General features: G+C 50.7%; 1 protein-coding gene across 5 annotated transcripts in view; it reads right to left on the bottom strand.

Annotated features, from left to right (window-relative positions):
- Window positions 1-22,099, bottom strand: part of HIVEP3 (HIVEP zinc finger 3) — a 435,628-nt gene that overhangs the window by 127,811 nt on the left and 285,718 nt on the right. The window contains exon 4 of one of the 5 annotated variants that reach the window (XM_019737157.3): window positions 21,677-21,814. The exons of the other annotated variants lie outside the window; for them this stretch is intronic. The gene's annotated coding sequence lies outside the window, so the exon portion shown is untranslated. The remainder of the gene's footprint in view (window positions 1-21,676; window positions 21,815-22,099) is intronic. 5 annotated transcript variants of the gene reach the window in all.

Genomic DNA, 22,099 nt, shown 5'->3' on the forward strand with positions numbered 1-22,099 from the left:
TACTGTTGGTCTTTATTAATGGGGGCACCCATCACCCCAAGCCTGAAGCCAGAATTCCTCCTCCACCATCATCTCCCAGTTACAATAGCCTTCTCCCTGGTCCCCCAGCCTACCTCCCTCTCGAATCCATTCTCACACAGGTGGAATTCTCTAGACAAATTCAAGTGGGTCACTGACAAGCTAAACTATCCTGTGTATTAGTGTCTTTTGTAACTGAGCCTCAGTTTACCTGTCCAAGCCTTCCTCTTTCTGCACCATTCCTACTCACCCTATGTTCCCATCGTACAGAGTCACTCACTGTTTCTGAACCTGCCAGTACATTTTGCACATGTAGTTCCCTGTACTGTTCCCTTCACTCATATCAGCTTGGCTGGCTCCCATTCACCCTTCCAGGTCAGTTCAGAGGCCATTTTCCTTATGAAGGCCTCCCTGGGTCTCCCTGGTGGTACTGGCTGCTTCCTTCTCCATGAATCTCCAGCATTTGGTACAGACTGTCCTGGCTTGTGTCCCACTGTGTGCAGTCATTTTATTCATGTATGTGTTGCCCCTCTATATTCTGCAGCTCTGTGCACAACCACATCTTGCTCAGTACTGGGAATGTCACAAGTATTCAGAGCATGCTAAAGATAGACTTCTGCTCCTCTGACCAATCTGTCCAGTGAACAACTACAAGAGGCCAGTCGGCCTCAAGCCCACTGACTAGTTTTCCCCAAATGACAAAAGCATCTTCTTTTCCAACACTTCAGACATTGGCTCAGCCTGAGCCCTGTGTTTGCCTCATTCTGGCTTTTCACCAGCATTTCTGGGGACTCCCGCAGAGCCCAGTGGGCCCCAGGTGGGGAGGGCGTGGCCTTTGGTTCCAGGAAAACAGATAATTAGTCAAGACATTCACGCCCCTGGCAGCTGTGAGAACAGGTTTCCCCCAAGCCAAGGAACTGGCTTGCAAGATTGTCAATAACAACAAATATTTACTCTGCACATGGCCTTGTGCTTGCCAATGAGAGGTGCTGCAGGCAGAATCAACTTCTAAGGCTCGACTGAGGACAGTCTGGGTGCAGGCCTGGCTCTGATACTTACTAGCTGCTTAACTCCTCTGAGCCTCAGTTTTCACAGCTGTAAAATGGGTAGGATAACTATTTCAGGAAAGGGCAGAAGCTGGCATGTAGTAGATGCTCAATAAAGGAAGCTCCCCACTTCCACTCAAGCTCTTGGTGGAGACGCTGATGTATAAGACTTAGTTTTTGACAATAGCTCATAAAGTGAGGGAAGGGGGGAATGAGAATTTAGTCATACCCTATAAACATTAAGACAAGGGGAGCAGTGACGGGTATGACAAGAAAAAAAGTTTCGGGAGAAGCAAGAGGGGGAAATTCTGGGATGGACTTAAAACCTTTGCCCCTTGTGTGACTTTTATCCCATAGTGATTGCTATGTGGCCAGTCTAGGGCCAGGGGTTGGGGACGGGCAGGGGGCAGTCAGGAAGGAGTCCCAAGGTAAGACCAATGAGGTGCACTGGAGTCTGTGCATCTGACAGTCTGGCTTTAGAGGGGACCTGCACACTTGGAAAATAACTATAACGGTGAATAAAAGCAATGAATGATGCAGAAGATACGGGAAGGAGAGATGAGTATGGAAAGGGGAAGGGGCTGGTCTGAAGGCTACCTTTCGGAGCCTCCATCTAACAACAACAAAGAAATCTAGAAACGGTCTCGTCCCTGCTTGGGCTCATTCCCATGCAGCCTTTCTGATCTCTCAGGGCAGAAGGTGCGGTCACCAATCCTCCATCCTCTGGCCTTGGAGTCCTCCCGTAAAGAGGGCCCGGTCTGAGCAAGATCACTCACTCGTTCCCAAACACAATGTGAATTTTCATATTCTATGCCTTTGCTCATGCTGTTCCTTCTACCAGTGCCCTTCCTTCTCCTCCTATCCTCCCATGCACCCTTCCCGTCAACTCCCTTATTAATTCTCCCTCACTATTTAGTGAACTCATCCTATAAGGACTCCTTCAAATATCCTGTTTTTCTTATTTTTTTCCTGATCAACCCCCACCCTCAGTGGAATTAAAAGCTCCTTTCTCAATGTTCTTATAACTTGCTTTGTGTACGAGTACATCAGCAGAGCATTTATCACATGATATTCAAGTATTTGTGTCTGATGCCCCCACTAGGTTGAGAGAGCTCTGAGTTTATGCCTGGCACTTAGTAGGTACTCAACAAACTGAGCACCTGGAAAGCTTTCTCCCATGCTTCCCATGGCAGAGAAATACAGCAGCCTCTGTCCTCTGTCACTCTTCCTGGGAGTACAGAGGAAGCCTCCACTGATTCCTCAGGAGCTCCAGGCATTTAACACAGTCAGCCATGCTCCTTCCAGTCTGAAAAGCAGCCCTCTGAGGGCTGTGCCCCCCCACCCCCAGGCCTTCCTGCTGAATTCCTGCACTCACCCCTCAACCCCATCCTGACTCTGAATGAGAACCCCAGCATGTATCCTGGGGCACCTACTGGGTACCACTTAGAAAGGGCGGAGTCAGAGAAGCTTGGGAGCAGAGGCAACGTCCCCAAGGGTGGCAGGCTGGAAGCGTTAGGGACCTGGGTGGGGGATGTGGGCACGTGGATTTGGTAGCTGGGTCTGAGCTTGGAAGTAAAGGATCAATAGCAGTTTGGGGTTGGGGAGGAGGGTGTGATGGGTAATTTTATGTGTCAGGTTAACTGGACCAGGGGGTGCCCAGATATTTGGCCAAACGTTATTCTGGGTGTGTCTGTGAGGGGGTTTCTAGACAAGATTAGCATTCACACTGGCAGACTGAGTAAAGCAGACTGCCCTCCCTCATGTGGGTGGGCTTCATCCATCCCCTGAAGTCCTGAATCGAACAAAAAGGCAGAGTAAGAGGGAACTCCTCGGCCTGGCTGATTGAGCTGGGACATTGGTGTTTTTCCAGCCTTTGGACTCGGACTGAAACATCAGCTCTTTCTGAGTATCAAGACTGCTGGCTTTCAGCCTAGAACTTACACCATCGGCTCTCCTAGTTCTAAGTTCTCTGGACTCAGAGCGGAACGACACCATCGGCTCTCCTGGGTCTCTAGCTTGCCAACTGCAGATCTTGGGACTTTGCAGCCTCCATAATCTCGTGAGCCAATCCCTTACAATAAGTCTCTCAGCCTCACTCTCTCTTTCTCTTTCTTTCTTGTACACACATGCATGCATTGTCTATCATCCATCCATCCATCCATCCATCCATCCATCCATCCATCCATCCATATCCTATTTGTTCTGCTTCTTTGGAGAACCTTGATGAATACAGAAGGCTAAGGTATGAATTTCCCAGATCTCAGGAGGGTCCCACGTTCCTTATTTGGCATCCCATTTGTCCAATGAGTCTACAAAATGAGTGGGCATTTCCAACCTCCTCACATCTGGAGTAGGGAGAGCCTCTACGCCACTGGGATAAGCTGTCACTCCTCTGTGGACCCCCAGCACTCAGCATGGGGTCCAGCACCCAACAGGTGACTGAACAAATCGATACCTGACACTTTCTTGGGTAGCCCTTTAAAGGTTGGGGCATAATCACACCTGTACCCTCATGTCAGCTCCAAGACACTGTGAGCCACCAGCCCCAGTTACCAGATGAGCAAATGGAGGCCCAGAGACCTGGATGTGGTCCTCACAGCAGGGACCGTCCTCTGGGAGGGCCAAGGAAGGGTGCTGCCATGGGTCCAGGTGCCTCCTCCTCGCCAGAATATACACCTTCTCTCACAAATGGTTAGTGAGTACCTATTGCAATCCAGGCCTCTTCTGAAGACTTAGGGTAAGTACATCAGTGAACAAAATGGACAAACTTCTCTGCCCTCACACTCTAGAGGGAAGAGACAGACAATAAATGAGAAACAGAATAAATAAGTCAATTATATAACATCTTAGCAGGAAGTATATACTGTGGAAAGTACAAGAAACTACAAGGTAGAAAAGAGTCAGGGAATGAGGAGTGCAGAGGTGGGTCACAAATTTAAATAGGGTGGTTAGAGTCAGCCTCATTGATAAGACGGCATTTGAGCAATGACGTGAAGCAACTGAAAGTCCTGTCGCTATTGGGGGGAAGACATTTATAGGCAGAGAATAGTCGGTGTCAAGAGCCTAAGGTGAGAGTGTGTCAGGCGTATTACTTAGGGCCTTGTAGGCCATGTGAAAACTGCAGCTTTAGGAGAAATAAAGGGAGGCCACGGCTGAGGGCTTGGCCCCCACAGCAGGCCTCCAGTGGATACCACTTTTCTCAGAGAATGGGACCCCACGTGGGCAGGCGATAAGAGAGTCAGAGGATGCCTGAACGGAGGAGGGAACATCAGACAAAGAAGAGGCAGGAAGAGATTTTCCCTGACTACCATCTATCTCTGGAGCTTTAGCCAGACAACCCCTAGTTCCAACCAGTAGCATTCCTATGGCCCGTCTACTTGCTGCCTGAATTTGGAGTCTGGCCCCAGACCTCCTTGGCCCCTCATGGGTGGGGATGATGCTGGACAGGTTATTTTTCCTCCTAGGGGACGCCTGCAATGCCAGTATCAGATGGACCCCACTCCTGAAGGGTGGGTGGTGGTGAGGGTGATCTCAGGGGATAAGCTCCCTCTCAGGGCAGTTGGGAAGAGTTGACCAGGTAAAGAGCAGAAATGCACTTACGTAGACTGTAGAGTGCTGGACCCTGGCTGGATATCATATTGGCACTCAGCCTCCACAGGGGGGCAGGGGCTCCGCTTTGCCTCCACTACACAATGACAGATGTAAGAAGCAGATCAGTCCCTGCTGCCTGGATGAAGTCACAGTCAGAGCCTAATTTTAGATTGAGCATCTGCTCTTCTATCCCAGCAACTCAGCTCTGTCTGGGATTCGCTCTGTCTGGAATTGCCAGGGAAACAAATCCTGCTCTATGGGTACACACCCTGGGGGTGTCCAGATCAGAGCCGGCCAATGGGCCCCTGCCATGGGGAGTCCCCCTAGGCGCTGTGTCACACAGGACATCTGTGTCCTCCTTACTGGTCTCCTGTCTCACACCCAACAGCCACAGATTCCTGTGGGTGCCATCTTTTGATTTCTAGTCTGCTTTTCCAGAAAGCTGGTGGGTCAAATGTGGGCCTGTGTCCATCAGAACAGGAGGACCTCCTGGGCAGGGATGACTGCTAGCCACCCTCACCCCCCAGCACCCAATACATGTCCTGAGGAGTGCGTCCCAGAGAAGTACGGCCCAGTAAGACTGAGGCTGGGAAAGCACACAGGCAGGGCCCATTGTTTACATATCCTCCTAGGAAGGCTTCTCAGAGGAGGTGATTTTTGAGTTGGACTTTGAAGAGTAGGTCGGTATTTATTAATGGAAAAGACAAGAAAAGGCCACCATGGCAGGGGAAACAGGTAAAGAAACAAAAGAGCATTGAATGTTAGGGAATGGCCTGAAGGGAGGGAGGGAGGGACGGAGGGAGGAGAAAGTAGGGATTCTATGTGTGTGTTGGGGTCACTGGGCCCTAACTCCAGGCTAAAAAGTTGGGCTTGTGCCCTCAGCTGGGAAGTCCTGTGAAGGGGCCTTGGAGCTGGGCTCTGACAGACGAGTGTGGGTGGCTTCCAGATGTGAAACACAGGCCCCTCGAATGTGGGAGTCACCTTCTGTGTCCTCCCCTCTCCCCATGGCCTGTCTGGTCCTACAGGACTCTCCCCCACCTCCCCAGCACCCATGGGGCGGGCACCAAACGCAGGGCCTCTCAGGGTGCCACTCTCCTCCCCAACTTGCTCCTGAGTGCTGGGCCATGCATCTCCTGACATCAGGCCCTCACCTCTGCTTCCTGGCCACTCCGGTGACAACTGCTCTGTCCTTGCCTCAATCGCCAGTTCCCAGGGGCAGGACCCCCTTTGATTCTCTGGACTCAGTTTCTCCACCTGTGCTGCTGTCTAGAGATTCCTCAAGAATGACACCGCAGGTAGATACTTCCTACCTGAGCACTGCCCATTGGCACCCAGGAAGGCTACGTCTGTGGAAGGCAACCCGTGTTCTCTGGGCTACAGGCTTCCTACATTTCTTTGTTTAATTCTTCTAACATCCCTTTGAGATATTTATTATTTATCCCTTTTTACAGGTGAGGAAAAAAGGGTTTGATGAGGTGAACTGCAGGCTGGTCACACAGCCAGGGTGTGGGAGAGCTGGGGCATGGACCTCACCTCAGTCTGTCTTTCTTCCTCTCCCAACAGGCTCCCCCCACCCACCCAGCCATGAAGGCAGGACCTGAGCAGCTGGTGCCAGGAACACAGGTGGTCAAGGCCTCTGGCCAGTCTGGGTGGCAGGTGGGGAGTGGGGAACTGGAGAGAAAGCACCTCACCCAGAGACCCTACCTTGATGCCCTTGAGAAAGAAGGAGTTAAAAGCTTATGCAAAGAGATTTGCAAATAGACATTTGGATGATTTAAGTGTTAAGGAATCAGAACCATATGGATTAAATGTCCCTGACGTTACGTATGGTTTTAAAAATTAGAAGGAAATGTACCGGGAACACATACACACATATAAAATATGTAAGGCCAGACCACATTTTTAGCTTTGTGAACATGGAGTTATTTGAAAAACACGACACAGCATTCACCCAACTTCTCCCAGGCTGGCCCTCCCCTCCCATCCCACCCCCTCCCCAACCCCTGACTTCTCTCACCAAATGGGGCTCAGCTCCCTCCTTAGGGACCCAGCCTGAGAAAGAGACTTCCCAGAACAGCAGGCTTGCTGCCTTAACCACAGGACAGTTGGAGCCAAACAGCTGGCGCAGGAGGGCTGGGGGCTCCCAGAGGCCAGATGGGCGGCTGCAGGTGGAAAGAGACAGTGGGAATGCCAGTTTCCCAAGAGGGTTTGAAAGTACTTTAAGAGAAGGCGTTGAATGGCTTTGGGGAGGCAGACACTTTGAGGTGCAGCAATTTCCGCTTATAATTGCTTCTTTTACCTCACTCAACTCTCCCAGCAACCTTGGGAGGAAAGAGTTATCACCTCCACTTCACAGGAGGGGAAACGGAGGCTCAGGAGGGCTGGATGCCCTGCACAGCTAGCAGAAAGGGGTCAGACCACAGCCTGGATTTCGTCTACACACACCCAGGGCGGCTCCCACCCTACCTCGCTGCTTGAGGCCAACCAAAAAGATAAGCCTGGGTCCGGTTTAAGGATGAGCATTAAAAAAATTGCTTGTGTTGGCTCCTCAAAGTTGAAGGTCTATCTGGCCAGTTGTTTGTGAGGACTCCCTGAATACAAAAAATATCAGGTTTGGTTGTGACTCTAAATTGCACGTATTGTTGAGCTGGGGGAGAGGCTTTATAATGATCAGTTTGGAAAAAATTAGACCAAAAATTGCCTGGTCAAGTCCTGGCGGGGAAGAGAGAGGATGAGAACAAAAGCCACTGTAGGCAAGGTGTCATCTGGGGTGCCAGGAACGGTACCTCCCTGAGCCCTCACCCCAGCCTCTGCAGAGGGTGGTTTCCTTTCTTCTCCAGAGAAGGAACCACAGGTGCAGAAAGCCTGGGTAACTTTCCTCAGAGCAGACAGCTGCATTTCTAACCCAGGACCCTCCAATACCAGGCCAGTGTTCCTTCCCTAAACTCAGCTGGCTGGGGCCAACCCTCTCCAAAGGTGGCCATGGCTTAGCTGGAAGCAGGTCATCAGGAGAATTAATGCCACGAGAAGCACACCCAGCCCAGCATCAGGAGGGCTGACACCGAGTCTGTTTCCTGTACAGCTAGGTTCCCTGTGTCCAGTCCAGGGCCGACGTTTGTTAAATGGTCGTTCAGCAAATCAGCGGGCGCAGAGGAAGAAGGCGTTCCCTCCCCTTTTCTTTTCCCCATTCCTCACTAGTGCCATTGTTTTGTGGGCACAAGGGACGGCCTTCACACGATGTATTTATCCGGGTGACTGTCCTGTTCAATGGGACGCATGCTGACTCCCTGTCCAGAGCTCTTGAGATGCTGATTTTGAACCTGGGATATTTCAAGGACATGGAATTCAAGGACAGGCAGGAACTAGAGAGAAAAGGAAAAAGGGGACAGGGATGGAGACCGAGAAGGTGAGACTCCAGCTCTGGAGGTTCCTCCCTGTCTTGTACCCAAGACTTCAACCAAAAGCCTGCAGCAGATGTGGCCATTGATGGGCTTCTTGTAAGGGCCTATTAACAGGTATCCTTATGTCTAGTCTCATCCCAGGCCGACCTGGCCACAGGCCACCAGAATAGTGCCCTGATACTGGGATCAGGCCCAGTCACTTTTCAGGTACCTCTGAGGGGTGCCTTTCCCCACAGTCTCTCTCATGATCAAATACATTGGGGAAACACTGATTATGGCACAGACCACTTGGAGATTCCCAATGGACACCTGCAGATGAAAAACCTGGAGGAGAGCTGGGAAAGAAAGCAGCTCATCTTTAAGCCACACTATTGGAAAAGGACAAAGACCCCCTTCCCCCCACTAGCGGTTCTGTCCCTTACACCCAATTTTCAAGCACACAGAATTCTTGCAATTCTGGGCATGAGTGGCACATGCTGTGTCCTTTGCCTGGCATGCTCTTCCTTTCCAGTTAACTCCTCTCCAAATCTGAAGTTTACTCATCTCCTCATCTCCTCAAGGAAGCTCTCCCTGAGCCCTGGCTGAACCTGTATATATGCTCTCCATATACTCTCCGTATACCTGTATACCCTCATTCCCTGTATACACTCTCTCAGTACCACATATTTTGTGTTAGAGCCCAAGAGGTATCAACAGTTATCACTTCTTTGGATGTGTGTAATCTTTTAGTCTGATGACTACCTCCCTCACTGAAATATAAGCTCCATGAGCACAGTGACGCGTATGCTTTGCTCACCGTCGAAGCCCCAGAACCTGCCACAGTAGCTGCTGGCCCACAAGTTTTTCCCAGTACCCCCTGAGAGGCCCGGAGAGAGGGAGAACATGGCTGGGAAGGTCCCTGTGACCTCACTTTCCTCCCCGCGGAGGGTGAGGTGGAAAAGCAGGGGACTCAGACTCCAGCCTCAGGTGTCTCAGAAACTCATTGTGAGAACATGACAATAGCCACATAATGCTTCTGAGCCTCGGGTTTCCTAATCTGTAAGATTGAAAGGATGTGTCAACACAGAATGGTTTACATTTTTATACCACATTACTGACTCAGCTCATGCTTCTAATGCCAGGGTAATGAGCAGCACTGCTTTTTATCTGCCCAATAGCCTCTCTTCCCTTTCTTCTGGTAAGAGTTGCTCAGGGAACTGTCCTCCCCCAATCACGATTCTGCCTGGGCTTCCCGTCACCGCACCCCACCACCATGTCGACGGCGGTGGCAGGCTACCTGTTTGGTCAAATACTACAGTCCACAGGGCTGGGAGTAGCCATGCCACCCAAGCTGTGCCCATCCGAGCACCTCCCTGAGATACTTCTCACTGTAACAGCTGGCAGGAACAGGCGCTTTCCTAGCTGGGCTCGTTAGCTGAGATGGTGACAGCCAGGAGCCGTCAGGGGCCCACGGCCCTCATCTACTCCCTATAGCCACTGTGTCATGCTATGGAGAAGAAGTCCAGTAGCAGATGAGACTGAGCTCAACACAAAAAAGAGTAAAAATGAGAATGTAGGGCAAATAGGAGTGATGACATTGTATCACTTCCTGGATCTAGCCATGCCTGAGGTCCACCCATTCATCCATCCTAGTAGAATGAGACAAAATTCAATCTCTCACCTCCCCCAGTCTCTCTTTTCTTGAGCCAGATAGAATTCAGTTGCTATCCTTCACATTTGAAAAAATACTGCCTAATATACTCAGGTCCAAAGCTACCCCATAGTACTGAAGAAACAATCTCTTGGAAGGACGGTAGTAACGCACGTGAGCATGCATGCATTGAGAGCCGTGCACTATTTTAACACATGTCACATGTGTCATCCTGTCTAATCCTCATGACCAGCCTACACAATAATAGAGAAATACAACGGTGTGATGGAAGAGAAGGAACACTTAGAAGAGGGTGTTAAAGACCTGAGCTCTAGTCTTGGCTCTGCCATGCGTTAGCTGTACGATGTTGAGCTGGTTTCTTAGCATCTCTGGGCTTACCTCTCCTCCTGTATAAAGCGGGGTAGGATGCCCACCTCAAAGGCTGCCATGAGGAACGAGGAGACAAAACAAACTAAAGAACGCAGCAGTGTTCCTGGCTAGGAGAGCCTTAATAAACGTTAGCTGAGCCTGTCAAATCTAGAAGGCCTTTCTAGAAAAGTAGTTCTATACACCTTGTTTCTAAGACTTAGTATGGGCCATGGGTAAAAGAGGAGACGGATGTGTGAGAACCTCCCAGCTAGAGTTCAATATCCAGTTAATATCCAACACTGGCCATTGGTGGCTGGCTTGCCAGTGCCACAAGGTTGGCTGCTGGGTCTGCTTCTCCACAGTCAGGTGTGTCCACAGGGATGGCTCCAGCGGATCAATGACGGGTCACTGAGGCAAGGAGTCTGTTCATGGTTTCCAGATGGCCCCAAGCTGCTTCCAGTCTCCCCTGCACAGTGGTAAAAGAATGGGCCGGGACTCTGCAAAGGCTGAACTTGAACCTGAGTCCCCACCTAATGGATCGTTGGCTTTATTGGGGTGAGGGCAGGGTGTGCCCGTTTGTGCTGCGCTATCTGGGAAATTGAACCGTCTGTGTCGCCTTCCAAAGAGCAATTCTGAAAACTGCTGCTCAGAATCAATATTTTGGTTGCATTTTGCGATGCAGCTGTGGGGGAGATTTCCACTGAGTGTGGTTTACAGGGCGATTCTCCTGTTGTTTACTCCCTGCCATCCCCACAGCCTGTTCCTGGCAGGCATCTGTGACTGCTGCACTCCTGGGCCACTGGGACCCGGACGCTCCCTTCATGGGGGCCTGATTGCGATAATGCATTAGGCAGCCGGCCACCACACCCTCCCTACTCCCCAGCTCACCCTTGCCCTTCTTGGCCAGTTGTAGCCAAGGCTGGCGCTCTCTTAGGAGCCTCATTCCCACCAACTAGGGGACACTGTAATTAGTTGAGCTGCTCTAGGCCAGGGGCTTGGGATTCCTGTGGGCCTAGAGATGTGGCCTTGTCCGTTTCCTCTTCCCAGGGTGGCCTCCTGCTCTCACTCCTTTCCACCAATTCACCTCTTCCTTGGAGCCACAACCACACAGCAGGCACCGTGCAATCCCTGCAATCCGAGTAAGACTGCCTCCTACCCATCCCCCACCCATCAGGTACCCTCTTGAGGGAAACCCCACCCCCAGAGAGCCCAAGCATTCCGTGCCTCCTGGTTACCATGACTGTGACTACCGCCCTACTCCCTTGAGGCCAGATTGCTCGGGCTGCCGAGGCTCTGCATGCCCAGTGTTTGTGCCTCTTTAGATCACAAGAGCCCTCTAGCCAAGAGGCCATCCCTAATCTCAAAGTGATAGAGGCATGCATCAAGAATGCTTCTGGTCAGCAAAGCCTGCAGTCTGCTCCTGCTCCCTACTGCCATGGCCAGATTGCCGGGGAGAGATGGATTTGTGGGATCAGGGTTGGGCAACCCAGACAGAAAAGCAACCGAAGAGGGGGGAGTGGTGTTTCTAGGCATGGAGTTAGGTAACTGCAGGATGGCATCTATGGCCCAGGGAAAAGATGCCCCAGCAGGGCTGGATCACAAGGATCTTAGTTAGGAGCGCTCATATGTGACCAGGTGTTTGGAATGTTAAAGACCCTTGTCATGGAGACACCTTGAGGCTCGGTGAATATTGTTCTTTCTCCCATTTTTTTTTTTTCCCCACCTCTCCAAAGCTACTCCCCTGGCTCCTTTGACATACATCTAATTCTGGTGGGTCCTAGAGTTACCACAATGCGGGCCTTCTAGAACCCCCATGCCATTTTGTGGGTGAGGGAGCTGAAGCCTCCAGATGCCCAGGTCCAGGCCCAAGGTCAGAAAGCAGGGTGAGGTAGAGCCTGGCTTTGGATTCACTGGTCAGAACCCAAGGCCACGACTCATTCCACAGCCCCATGGCTGCTGGTGAACACAGAAAGGACAGAGCCTGTCTTCCCAACTGGGTGCCTAGGGACTCTTATTTTGCCAATACCTATAATGGAAGCTGCTGGTCTCTTCCCTACCCTCTCCTAGTGGTACAGAGCCCAGCTGCTCGCATCTGAGAAGGGGGCTGGAGGCAGGGCTGGGAAGGCAGCTTACCAACCCACGAGGTGCCAATGTCCAGCTGCGGCTCTACTGGCACTGTGCAGACCAGGAGTGTCACTCCTTCCCCCCAGCTCTTCTCAGCCCCAGGCTCTGGGCTCAGCAGCTGAAGGTTCAGCCCTGCCCATCACTGAGCTCATCCTGCGCAGGCCTGGCAGGATGTGGGAAACCCAGTTCTATCTGGGGCTAGAATTCATTTTCTCACCACGAGCCACATGCCTTGTGGGTGCCCTGGGCTTGCTTCTGCTCACCGGCCATGGTCTTATTCTAGTCTCCTTGGAAGGCAGGGAATCGGTCTGTGGGTCTGACCTGAAGCCAGTCTGGCTGCACTCATCGGAACTTCAGGTCCAGCTCCCTTTGCTGAGAGGTGGTACCTGCCTGACCCTACAGCCATTCCCTCCATGGGCTGGGCCCTGTACCTCCTACTCATGGCAGCCATGTCTGGACCCTGCATGAAGAGGGATGGGCCAGGACTGCTGGGGCCCCTTCTAAGAGACTCTGGCTGTCACACCCAGAGCACACACGAAGGCCCGGACAGCTACAGCTGTGACACCATCGTTTCTCCATGGACCAACTTGGGGAGCAGGCCTGTGGCTGGGCCATTCCTCTCAGGCCAAGCTGCTGAGATCCTTCCCCCCTCTACAAGTTCCCTTCAGTGTTGAACATGTCCACAGTGACAAAGGGGTCACTCTGGTGTTGGCCTTGCACCTATAATTCTCTTCTTCCAAATTCCAACTCCAGCAGGGTACCGCTCAGAGTGCCCAAAACAATGGGCACTAAGCTACACCAGGGCGTGTAACTTACAGGTTCTCAGTCTCATCCCAGAGTCCAGATTGGCCCGGCTCAGCCTCAACACTCAAGGCCACATTCCCACCCTTTTCTCCTTAAACTGACTGCAGGGCTGTCTCAAATCCAGCCTGGGGAGAAGGGTTGTCTTTTCTGCTGGTGCTGGAGGTAAAACTTGCCCTTCTGCCTAGAAACTGCTTTATGCCACCTGATTCTCTTGCTGGTTCCTTACCCCCTGGAGGGCACCTCAAATCTTTTCAAACAATATATGGAGTATAAGTCAATAAAACACCCCTCGGGGAAGCTTGCCTTTTACAGACATAATCATAGCTACCAACTATCGATCACTTACTATGTGCTAAGCTCCAGGCTAAACATTTCACATGTATTTAATCCTCACAATAATATTCCTAGGAGGTAGTACTAATATTATTCCCATTTTACAGAGGAGGAAAATGAGGCTCAAAGTCCATCTTACTGCCTGATCTCTGCACGGTACACCTGAAGCTGAACAATAATGAATGCCAACTATAATTTTATATATATATATATATATATATATATATATATATATATATATATATATATATACACACATATATATATATATATATGTATATATATGTATATATATGTATGTATATGGTTACAGGAAGCGGAGTACAGCATGAGGAATAGAGACAGTGGAAATGTAATGGCTGTGTGCGATGTCAGAGGGGTAGTGGATGGGGGGAGGGGGGTTCACACAGTGTGAGAGATATAAATGATAAATGTCTAAGTAGTGCTTTGTCTTGTGCACCTGAAACTAATAAAATTAAAAAAAAAAAAAAGTCCATCTTACTCTAAGGCCCTTCTCATCCCCCAGAAGCTGAGAACTGATCTGTGTGTTTTATCAAGGGGCTACAAGAGCTGTTTCTTAGGGGCCCAGGGGCCACTCACAGTAGAACTAAAACATGTGCTCTCTCCCCAGCAAGCAACACAAAGTGCTTGGCCTGAGCTCACATGGCTTCAAATCTTCTGCCCCTTCAACCTTGGGGTCAGCTTGTGAGCCACAGGAGACAGGGCACTCTTGCCCTGCATTCCTTCATGGACACAGCTCATGCAGCACATGTCCTCTGGGCCAGCTCTGTGCAGAGCTGGCCTGTCTGCACCCAGCTGTCCCCAGACCACCCTAACGGGATGGGCAGGTGCTCCAGCTGGCTGGTGTGACCCGCGGGAGGGAGGAGCCAGGACAGGGACTTTGTCAGGCTGCGTGCGAACCTCATTGCCACAACCTGTGACTGATGTGTCTGCTTCCCCACACATGGACTGGTTGCCCAGCTTGCATGTTTTTTCTGACTATCTGCGAATGGTTCACTAACAAATCTGCTCCCATCTTACCTCTGGGAATGGTGGAGCCCTGCTCAGACACATCCGACCTCCCTCTAATGCTCTCCCAGACGACATTTCCCCAGCTATTCCAGCTATTACATAATCTAGGGAGCCCAGCCCCCACCAGCCAGGCCTTTTATTGGAAAGCTCTTTCACAAGGGCCTTGAGGGATATAACTTGTAGGAGGGCCAGCTGGGGCCGCTCTGTGGTCTCTCTTTCTCTCTCACACACATGCATGCACACACACACACGCACACACACATGCACACACACGCACACACATGCACGCACACACACGCGCACACACATGCACACACTTGCACACACACGCACGTAAACACACACACACGCACACACACATACACGCACACAGTCCTGTGCCCCAGCACACTGGAGCAGCTGCCCATTACATGCCTTGTGCTCACTGTGGAACGCTGCCCCAGGTCTTTCTGGCCCACCCCCATCAGGAAGCCCTCTGACCACCACCGCCGGCCGGCTTAGGGCTGGCCTCCTCCTCGCTCTCGTAGCCCTGTGCACTCGCTGCACTGCTGTGGCTCTGTGTGTGTCTCCCTAACTAGGCCATGACCTCTCCAGGGAAGTGACTGAGTCTGATTCCTCCCTGTGCCCCCAGCACCTGAATTGGCCTGACCCTGAGTGGGCAGGTTGATGAAATGGGTCAGTGACTTAAAGAAAGGATCCCACCAAATGCCCTACAGTTGGTGACTTGGGGCAGGTGCAAAAGCAGCCTCACAGACTTCCCAGATATACCACAAAATGTCCGCTCTGGAGAGAGATCCAAGAAATTAGTCCATTTTTCAGAGGGGAAACTGAAACTCAGCTGGGGACAGGTGGCACTTAAGGATGAACAGCTGGTTGGTGGCAGAGCCAGGGACTCACCCGAGCTCCCGGGCCTCGCCCCAGCATCATGCTTTCTCTGAACCTTGGTCACATGCTCCGGGGTACTCATTCCTCAGCAAGGAATCCACCACCTTCCTGGCCCTGGGCTCTGCCTAGGACACAAATGCCACAAAGACACAGTCCTAGTCCTCAAATAACTGCAGACATGGACCCAAAGAGCCATAAAGTGGAGTGAAAAGGAAATAACAAAAATGTTTCCAGAGGTGCCACCCAGGGAGATAGGAAAGGTCAGGAGAGACTTCTAGGAAGGTGTGACATCCAAACTGGGTCTTTAATGAGAGTTTATGAGGAAGACTAAGTCGGAGATGGGTGAGGAGAGGAAGTGGTCGCCCAGTGAAAGAGACATGCGCAAAGACACAGAAACATGAAGTGATACAGCAGGATGGGGAACGGCACAAGCCAAGTGGTGAGGCTGAAACCCTAAGTAAAGGGGAACCCGTGCTTTGAGGTTGGCACAGGGGGCAAGGCCACGTCAGGAGAGGCTTGCAACCCACACTAGTCCAACTGGGCTCCAGCTTGTAGATAAAGAACCTTATACTTGGGGCCCAGATGCCCTCCAATTGCCATTCCTTTGTGTTCCCATCATCTCCAGAGTGGTAGGAAGCACAGATAGATGCTAGCACTCCACTCTCTCATCCCCCAGGTCCTGGAACAAACTCTTCTTAACTTACAGGACCTCATCCTAGCCATGGATGTCCTTGCATCTCAGAGCTGGAGCTGTGACACACTAAGACTTGATACTTGTGGAAATGAGCTCACACGGACTTCAGAATGTGGTGTCCTCAGGGTAAGTCTCATAAACAAGGTTGGAACTTCGTATAGTCAAAGACGCTTCTTTTGGGTCTGAGTGAATGAAAGGGTTATTGCATAGCCCAGGATTCAAAGTAGACATTGCTGGGAGCTGAGAGGAGGCTCCCCTTGGTTGTGCATTTCCCCACAGACTGTACCTGCACTGAGAATCCTGGAACGTCCACTCAGACCCTCGTCAGGGTCCAGGACTTAGTAGAAATGCAGAAACACAAATCACAGGAGGCTGGCAGAGACTGGAGCTAAATTAGAAGAGGCTTAGGACCTTGTGGCAGGTGCCCCTTGAGACCATCTCCATTTCAGCATTTGGAGGGTCTGCCCTCTACTGCCCTCCTGGTCTCACCACCTCAGGACCCGTGAAAGAACCCAGCAAGGACCCAGCAAGTTGCATGTTTCTATGGATCCCCGTGGCCGTTAAATTCCTAGCTGGTTACCAGCTGAATGGCCCTTTTTTCTAACCTCTCTTCCAGGAGGCACTTGTCCACTGAAGAAGCCCTTTCCCTGACTTTGGAGATCTAGTCAGGCCTCTGGTGTGACAGAGGGTGTAACTGAGCCCTGTTAAGGGGAAATGGTTGACTGAGGGTCACACAGTGAGGCAAAGGCAAGGGCAAGGGAGGACCCAGGGCTGCTCACTCGCCACCTCACCGCCGCGACTTCCTGGAGGTGACTCAGCGAGACAGTCGGCACAGGAAGGAAGTGGGAAAGGGAAACCCAGCCCGCTGGATTCCAGGTCACCACTTTGTTAGTCCAAAGCCACCAACCACCTTGGTCATGTGGCTCTGCCTGGTGCCGTGACCTTGCAGCCCTTCCTTCCCAAGGCCACAGCTGCTGGCCGTTTCCTCCAGGGTCAAGCTCACTCGGCTTCTCTGGGGTCTCCAGGGACACCCTGCTGCAGAGTCCCATGGTGCTTCCCTCCTGCTGGGTCAGGGGGTCACCTCCATAGACTTGGCGAGTGGCTGAGCCTGTGTGGGCCAAAGGTTCGTAAGTGAAATGAGACGAGGCATTATTATAACCTCATGTTTAGTAACTGGGGCTCTGCAGCCAGTGTTCAGTTTTCATCATCTGCTGGCTATGGGTGCTTTGGTTAACTCGGTTTCTTTGTAAATCTGTAAAACGAGGTGATAGTATCTACTTTCTAGGCTACTTGGAGGATTAGATGAGATAATACACGTAAAGTCAGCCACAAACTGAGCTACGCACAATGGATCTTGTCATTACTTACTTTCCCGGGTGGATGTGTACGCGTCCTCTCATTTAACGCTCACAACAAGCCTGCAAAGTTGATGTGATTATTCTCATCTAACTGGTGAGATACCCGAAGGGAGCAAGGACACACAGGTGAGGGAGGGCACACAGGCAGGGGAGGGCAGCTCATGGCTCGTGGAGGCAGGATTTGAACCTGGTTCAAGCCGATTCCACAACCCGAGTGTTTTCTCACCAGTCACAGCACCTCGTTTGCTGTTTGGTGATCCTGTGCTAGTGTTTGCACTACCAGCTCCACGCTTGTGTGGCAGGGCCTCTGCTCCCTCCCCCTGGATTCCCATCTTGGCCCTGAGACTTGGGGTCTCTGAGACTCTGTGATCCCATCCACACACTGGAAAACGGGCCTCCCCAGCCTTCTTCACGGAGGAACAAATGAGATGCCAGGTGCGATGGAGCGCTGCAGCTGTACTGTACTGTCTGAATGACAGGTGTGACCCTGTGACCGGAACTACCACGGAGACTCTGCTCAGTGCAGCCTGTGATTCAGGGTCCAGGAGGACCAAGCCTGCAGGAGCATTTGTCTCAGCTGCCACAGGAAATGCCATGGGCCCCTTTAGCCCGGGGCTTTCCAAAAGCTGAGAACAGGCTTCTGGAGGGAGGAAGGAGGGGTTGTGGACACATACAAGCTTTTGCTTCACTGGACTAGAAGTTTCTCAAAGGGCAGGACCAGCTCACAGCATACACCTTGGATGGATGGTCATCTACCCCACACTTCAGGCACACGGGTTTCCTCCTGGGTCACCAAATGGGCCAGGTTGCTTGCCCCATGCCCAGATCCAGCAGCACCACCTCTGAGGCCCCCTGACTCCCCAGGAAGAAGAGACCATTCCCTTCTATGTGAGCCTGCCTCCCCACTGCAACTATAGCATGGGACTATATCATATTTCCAATCTCTAACCTGAATCCTTGGCGGAACAAGGTGAAGGTTTTAATTTAAAAAAAAATACACTTGAACTTAATTGTTTTCCATCTATTTCTCTTGCTGGATTGTAAGTTTCCTAAAGGCACCTTCTACGTTCATACTCATTTTTGTAATTCTTAATAACCAGCACAGGGCATGGCAAGGGGTTTGCGATACGGTTCTCTCTGCATGTGTCCTGTCTCTCTGCCTGTGTCCTGTCATCCCCACAATCCGTCAGGCTGGGCATGTGCTGGAACTGTGTGTTAACAGTGAAGGAAATGGGCACCAATGGATGCTACTCGCAGCAAACCAACTGGCTTATGTACATGGACGTTGCCTCAAGTCATGGCTATCTTGGTGCATTCTAGGCTTATTTTGGGGTTCTGGGCTATATTGTCAAAGAGCAAAGTCCTGTTTACGTAACCATCTCTTCCAGGAAAGTGAGCTGATGTTTGAGATACAATATGGGGTAGCAATGAGGAGGAGGAATGCATCAAAGGCCCTATAAAGTTAACTTCCTTTTTCCTTTACTTGGCTTCTGATGAGTGTATGTGACTGATTACTTCTAGGATATATCCAACACTGTCTGACCTGGATGCAGCTGGATTGTGGGAGTTACCTGTGGACTTGTAACTACTGACCGAATCTATGCACAAACCCAGCCTCTCATCTGGCTCAAGGAGCCCTGGGGAAGGCAGGATCAAAGCCTTCCAGGAGTGGGAGTGGGGAACAAACAGAAAGCAGGGAGTTTCTGAGCACCCAGAACCTAGGAAGTGGTTCCAGCTGCTATGAGTCTCTGGTTCTCATCTGTGAAAAGGGAGAATATAATCTGCGCTACAGAGTTACTGCAGGATCAGTATGAGATCATAGTATGTTAAATCAACTAGCTCAGAGCACAGTAACAGTTGATTCATTCATTCCACAAACATTAATTTAGCATCTGCTATGGGCCAGGCAGTGCTCCAGGCACTGGAAATAATATATAGACAATAGCGTGTTATATGGTGGTGAGTGCTACCAACAGAGCAAAGCAGAGAATGGGGTGGTAGCAGTAAAATGTTTTGCCATTTTAAATACAAGCCAGAGAAGGCTCCACCAAGATGGAGACATTTAATTAAAGACCTGAAGAAAGTGAGGGAGTGAACCATGCATGCATTTTTTTCCCAGCAGAAGAAACAGCAAGTGTAAAGGCCCTGAGGCCAGAGTTTGAGGAACTGCATGAAGGTCAGAAGACATGGGGTGTGAGAAGTCATTGGTGGCCACGTCACTGGGGCTGTGCAGGCATTTATAAGACTTCTGGTTTTTTTACTCAGGGACAGGAAGCCACTGGAGGCTTTCCAGACAAGGGTTGACACAACCTGACTTTTATAACTGATCAATAAATTTCAAAGCCTAGTCACTGCCCAGACCTCTGCAACTCTAGCTCACAGGCTTTCTCCTTTCTCAGATTTCTTCCAGCTTTCTACATCCATCCAAACCAGGAGGATCTCCTCACTTTCTGCCAAGCGCAGGCTGCAAAGGTGCACTGCAGAGAGACTGTCTTTGGGAAGAGAGAAACAGAAAGGAGTCTTAGGTTGGGGACCTTGTCCTCCCTGAATGCTTAGATAGCCAGCCTCTGGGTCTGGCTCAGCGGCAGTCATGCACACACTCTGTGCATAGGGGTGGGGGACACTAATGGTCCCTGGTGCCACTTCGTCATCTGGGATAGCTCTGTGCAGAATGGAGAATTTCATTCAGCATTCCCTCACCCTGCTTGTCTAACATAAAGTGAAATCATCTGTTTTAAAATAAAACAATTCCCATCTCTATCAGTGCTTTTTAACCAATTTTTTTTTTTGGGGGGGTCACCTGCCTCTTTGAGAATCTTCTGAAAGCTATGTGCTATCTCTTCAAAAAATGAACATAGGATATGCATTCATTCTGTTGTAATTTCAGGGGTTTCATAGATCCCTGAAAATTCAGCGAAGAAACCATTATCTATGCCAATGATTTTCCAACCCGTAGCTCCAACTGAATGATCGGATGAAGAAATGAACAAAGACTGAAGAAGCTGCATGCAGATGCAAGAACAATGGGGGAAGAACAGGACACAGAGATGCAGGCACCTCTGGGCACCAGGATTCTTGCTGATGGTTCTGAAGCCTTTAAAGAAGTTGATGAGAAGGGAACGTGTGGTCGGGCCTTGTGTGACCTGTGTCCTGCAGAGAACTGGAGCTCATCTCCTGAAGCTTCACCTATTGCTGTCGCCCAACCCCTGTGAGTGACCGTCTTTCTAAAAGGTATCACGCACTTCCCTGCCTTTCTTAAGGTGCTTCGAACAAGACAAAACAGAACTTTGTTTGGTGCCTACAGGGCAACAGTGTGAATATAAATTCAGACAAATAAAAGTAAACAATCTCTTCTTGAGATACAGCTGAGCCACTAAGGCGCAGGGCTCCTGTGTCAGTCTCCCCGCCCCACCCCCCTCCATCACAGCTCTCCTGCTGGGATCCAGGCTCCTAGCCTCTGTTCATTTTATTTTTCTGACACATCTCCTAAGAAGCTGGAAGGAACTTTTAACTCATTCTTCTAGTCACGCCTCTCACTGTGAAGCTTTTAACCTAATCTCGTTTTCGTCCAATCACTGTTCTACATTATGACACAGAGAGACCTTCAGACATGACTGGAGTGGGTAAGGATCTCGGCCCAAATGTGCAATGGTCTGGAGAACACTTCTTGGAGCAGAGCTTCCAAGGACCCAGAGAAGTGGCTGTGTGGCCTCTCCAGCCGCTCTTCTCAGCATTCCACCTCCTTGGTACCATGTTCCAGCCACCCTGACTGGGAGTTCCCCAGACAGATCTGCTATTTCCCGCCTCTGCTCCTTTGTGTGTGCTGTGCGTGCCACCTGGAACAGAGGTCACCACCTGCTTGCCTGACAAGAACGCTCTTATCTCTGCCCAAGCCTCACCTTCCCAACCTCCTCAGACAGACCTGTTTCCTCCCCTTGGGAATCCTGCATCCTCACCTCAGCAGTGGCACTTACTACATCGTCTTCCCAACTTCAGCACTTCTTACATTGTATTTCCAATTTCTTGTTTGAATCTTTTTTGAGGGAACAAAGTTAGAGCTTAGATAAATACACTTGCGGTTGTTTGTTTACGTGTTCGTTCCCTGACCTGTGTCTTATTTATTTCCCCAGCACAGAGCACAGGATAGGTGCATACTGAGGTTTCAGTGCTTAGTTGTTCATGTTTCCTATGTAAGTTGTCTTGACTCTTACAGCTGGATTGTCTGTTGTAACCTCAACCCTCCTGGCTGTTAGGGCCGCACCTCTCACTGCCCTTCCACAGCCTCCACTTCTACTCTGATGGGAACCTGTTAGAACTGTGTGTAAACCATGAGGAAATGGGCACTGAGCAACTCTCAGAAATAAACTAATGGACTTATGTTATGGACTTACGTTATTGTGCCTCAAGTTCTGGCCGCCCTGGCGTAGTTGTGCTTTCTGAGATCCAGGTGGGTGAGGTCACTGGATGGGAAAACTCCTCCAGTGAGTTGTCATGGTAACCAGGACTTTCAATGTCATGCAAGAGAGTCCCTGAGAAGAAAGCACACCAAGGAGTGGCGGAGGAGCAGGAATTCATCAAAAGCTTCCTAGCATTGTCCTCCCGTCCCCTTGTCTTCGCTTCTTGCTGGTTTACACGCTCAAGGTAGATGCCATTATGTGTGGGCATCTGAGTAGAAGCTGCTTAAAATAGCCACCTGACTATTTCAGGGAGGAGTTGAATATGCATGAAGCTATTTTAGAAGAGATATCCCTGGCCCCGCCAATCCAAACCCCATCCTTTCCCTTGGAAATGCCAAGAGAAGCTGAATGGGACCT

Source organism: Rhinolophus sinicus, chromosome 14 (genome assembly GCF_057876585.1).
Source record: "Rhinolophus sinicus isolate RSI-liver-muscle chromosome 14, RSI-T2T, whole genome shotgun sequence".
Taxonomy (NCBI): Eukaryota; Metazoa; Chordata; class Mammalia; order Chiroptera; family Rhinolophidae; genus Rhinolophus; species Rhinolophus sinicus.